Source organism: Gracilinanus agilis, chromosome 1, assembly GCF_016433145.1.
Source record: "Gracilinanus agilis isolate LMUSP501 chromosome 1, AgileGrace, whole genome shotgun sequence".
Lineage (NCBI taxonomy): Eukaryota > Metazoa > Chordata > Mammalia > Didelphimorphia > Didelphidae > Gracilinanus > Gracilinanus agilis.
Genome location: NC_058130.1, coordinates 379,763,287 through 379,768,007, shown reverse-complemented (window position 1 = coordinate 379,768,007; position 4,721 = coordinate 379,763,287).

Here is a 4,721-nt window from a genome sequence, read left to right as displayed (position 1 = left end):
GCGGCGCGTGGGGGCGGTGCCTGCACGCTGCACAGCTGGGGGCGCTGCTCCCCCGGGCTCCGCCCCCGCCCCCTCCTCCCCCTCCCACACACCCACACACCCTCGCGGCTCCACCCGGCTCGCTCCCTCCTACTCCAGCCGGCTCCCTCTACAACCACAACAGGAAGCCTGGAGCGCGCCCCCGCCTCGCTCCCTCCCTCTCCTACTTTGGTCTCATCTCGCGCGCGCGCGCCCGTGTGTCCCGAGCTGGGAAAACCAAAGGGAGACTCGTGCGCGCCCCGGGGACCTTTCCAAAGCGCGCTCCTCAGCACAGTGGGGGTCGAGCGCGGTGGGTGGTGCTTCCAGAGGGACTCCCCCGACTTCTTTCACCTCCCCCACTCCTATCCCACGGTAAATCTTAAAAGGTCATTTAAGTCCCCAAGAGAAGGAAGAAGGGAAAAGAGAGAGAGAGAGAGCTCAGTCCGCCTGCCTACTGCGATCCTAGCGAAAACGGAGTGAGCAGTGTCCTGGGAAGGCTCCGAGAGAAGCTATAGGAGGCAAGATCAGCGCGGATGAAGGCTGCGCATAAGCCCCCAAGACTCATGTGCAAAAAAACCTTTTTTTTTTTTAAATCGGGCAAGAAGGCCGACAAGCATATTGCTAATTAATAATAATAATAAATATCGCTTGAGGAGGGGAGAAAAGTAAGAAGCGCATCCTTTCTACTCACCAAAGTGCTGCACATTTCGCGTATCGCCGGGGCTATGCATTTTACTGAGGGTTCCCGAGGCATAGTTATTCTTTTGCTTGTGGGGGAAGGGGGGAATGCTTAAAGTTGTCCTATTCCTCTTCACTTCCCCTGCCAGTCTCATGTTTTAAAAGCTCCCTTTCCTTGTAAGTTTCAAGGGTTGGGGGACGGTTTATTGCTCTCTTTATCTTGAAATAATCAGGCACCGCTACCTCTTAATGGGTGTGCAAGTCTGGGGCTCCTAATACCCAGTGATAAACCCTACAGCTTTGTCCAGAGCCCTGCTGGGCTAATGAGTACATTCCAGTTTCTATGGGCTATTAGTGTTCCACTCTAGGCAGCCCGTGGCCGTGGCCTTATCGGTGGTATGGGAAAACTTTCCTGTGGGAGGAATTTACTTCGGTTTGAGAGGACAGACAGGACATTCTCTTTACTGAGAATTTCCTGGAGCCATCTAGTCTTGCCTGTAAAGCAAGGCGTGGCTGGGCTATTATTTGTGTGAAGAAGAAACGGATCCCTTAATGGTGTAAGATTTTTCCTCTGTGCATTGTTCCCATTTCCGCAGTTTCACTTGGCCATGGTGTGCTCCCAAAGTAATGCACAAGATGAAATTAGCTGAAGAGTGTTTGATGGCGCAGAATCACAGTGGGAAGATGTTTACTCTTGATGTCTGACTCTTTTGATAATGTTTGTCTTGGCACAATTAATTTTTGCAGTGTTCAGAAATGTGCCAGATGGAAATGTTGGCATGCAAGTTACAGGGGTACTGGATACACACCTTCCTCTGGAGACCTGATTTTTTTTTTTTAATAGCCAGGAGAGACATTGCATTTTCGAAGTATAACAGTCCCAGGAGATCAGTTTCTAGAGACATTAAAGTAGCCCCTTAATGAATGTTGTCCTGTGGCAGTTTCTACACTGGCAAAGCTATGCGTGTTTTCCCAAGTAACCTGTTCATGTTGCTGTAATTGTAAAATAAAGTGCCATATTCAGATTGTTTTGTTCAATTTTTAAAAAATTGTTCTTCAGGAGAGGTTAAAAGAAAAAAAAAGCACAAGGCTATTTTCTATGTACTAGCTATAGGTTTGGGCTGAATGGTTTGTTTTTTTTTCCCCAGGGCCTATAATTTCCAAGGAGTATGCTTTGAAAAATGGTCTGGCCAATACAGATGAAACTATGATTGTTACTTTTCCTTTATTGTTTTACTCTACCTGCATCTTCACCAGTTGGAGAAATAATATGCACACATAGTGGGAGAAGTTAGCACAGAAATGGAAGTTAGAATGGAAATGAAACACCCTTTCCCTGAGAATTTTCCAGTTTTAAACACATAACTATATAAATACATACTTTACTGACAATTTTATGTTATTGTTAAAAAAAAGCATTCATGATATCACAAGATTTTGGATGGATGAGTTACATTGCACTTAAAAAAATTTCTATTACGGCTACAATGTAATACCTTTTTTTTAAGCTACCTCAAATATGTTTCTGTTCTTAAAGACAGTGTTACAAACTTTTCGTATAGACTTACATGTGAAGAATAATTGGATTTTATATTTATATACTAAGGAAAGGAGCTCACAAAATAGTCCATGACTAGAGATCTGGGTATGACTAATTCTGTACTTGGCCAATAATTCACTAGTGGGCACTTAAAAGGTCACAGGATTTGAATGGTTTTGATAACTATGCAGCTGAAATTAATTAATCAATTGTGAAAAAACATGAATTAACTAATATGAATTATTCAGATAATTTTCAATTTTATTGAATTCATTTTTCTTCCATCTAAATCAATCCATGAGTATCAATAATTATTGTATTCAAGTTTTTTTCCTTTTTTTTCAAAACGATGCATGCACAATGATATGCCACTAGCATGAGAATTCAAGCTGTGTGAGTTTTAGGTACTACTAATACTGATGAACAAAAATGTTGCTTCTGTATATGATGAAGATGCCTAAGTTGGAAATAAAAGGGCATATTATGTAACCATAAATTTAGTTTGTTAGAGATGTGAATGTGAACAAAGTAGCATATCTCTATATCACCTGCAAGTATTAGACATTGGCTAGATAAGCAGGGTAGTCTTGTTACCTAACTGCATTGAATAGACTTGTGCTCTTTCTAACTCTTCAAGCCATTAGGATCATAGATTTAGAGTTGGGGGGGGGGGGGAATCTTCCAAATCACTTAGTCTAACCTCTCATTTTATAGATTGGGAAAACTAAGGACTGAAGTCTTCAAGAGTGTCTAAGAGTGGGCACTCTTTTTCATTACAATTTGGTTCATTCTCCTTTCCTTTTTAGTTGGATTTTCTGTTTTATTCCAATTTCTTTAGATAACTACTATAAATTTAAGATATCAGTGAAAATGTATGAATAAGAAATGACCTTTCAGTCAAGCAGTAAACAATAATAATACTTGTAATGAAAAGTTTAGAAATAAGGGGCTTTGTCCTTTGAAAAGATCAGTCAGTCATAAAAGCCATAAACTTGAGCTCATGGTTCCCTCTTTGTTATTAAATTACACGTATCTTGGCCCATTAAGCATGCTTCTTATGTTGTGTGAGCTAATATGTACAGTGTTTATAAATCAGTGGAACAAGATACGGCAGAGTTCCTGGAAGAAATTTTGGAAATGAATAAAAATCTGCAAGTTAAGTATAGTCACCAACAGATGTCAAAGCTTTTTACTAACCAGTGAGGGGTTGAATGAAGCAAAACTATTCCTAGGCCTAAGCCTGATTGATAAATGCAGAATTAAATTGGTTTACTTTGGAGCACTATTTTGGATGAGATTCAAACCTTTAATTATATCACTGGGAGAAAAAAAATGAGAGTAATCAGCTAATTTTCCCTTAGATTTAGAGGCCTTTACCCAGAGTAGTTTGGAATTCTATCTAAGGGGCATAGGAAGTGTAACATACACTATTCTTGATAACACATCTCTATGAATCTATTCAGAAGTTTTCATCAGAGGAAAAAAAAATGTGTGATTTTTAGAAAAGGTTTATAGTGAGTAGTAGAAATTTACAAAATACCTGATATCCAAACTTTTTGTGTCCTTTTTATTTGCCCTTTTCATTTCATTCTTTTGACTTTAATTGAGAAAACTTGATGTATACTAGAAGGAACCCTAGACATGGTCATCTGTTGAATCAGAGGAGCAACTTCTTTCAAGAGCTAGGAAGTGATGAGATTCATTCTATAATAATTTGTAAAGTATACATTATGTGTCAATCTCTATTCAGCACTTAGAACAGTGCCTGGTACATAAGAAGCACTTATAAATGTTCATGGATTGATTGATTATTAACTGCTAAGAATACAAGGACAAGGAAATCATCCATTCGCTTATGCACTATTGGGATGAAAAAAACATGTATATAACAAATTAAATATAAAATACATGCAATTTTTTTCCCAGGGATAGAGAATGGGATACTTAAGTAGAGCTTCAAAGAAAGATGGAGATTCTGTAAAGTTGAATTTAGGAATAAATACATTCTAGCTATGAATATTGGCAGCCTTTGTAATGGCATAAATATAGGAGATGTCATCTTATATACCAGAAACAGCAAGTAGTTCACTTTGGCTAAAACATAACATTTTCAAAAACAGTAATGTAGAATAAAACTGCACAGGTAGACTGGACACAGATTGTGAAGGGCTTTAAAAACCAAATAGAAATTTACATTTGATCCCACAGGAAATACAGAACTGCTTGAGCTTCTTGAGTAGGAGAATGATATGATCAGAGCTATGTTTTACAATAAAAATTTTGCATATGTGTAAATGATGACTACTAGGACTGTATCAGAAAGAGAATAGGAAAAAGAAGAAGAAGACTTGCTTGTACAAAAATACTTATAGCAGTCTTTTTTGTGGTGGCAAAGAATTAGAAATTGAGGGAATGACATCAATTGGAGAATGGCTGAGCCAATTGTGGTATATAATGATGATGGAATACCATTGTGCTATAAGAA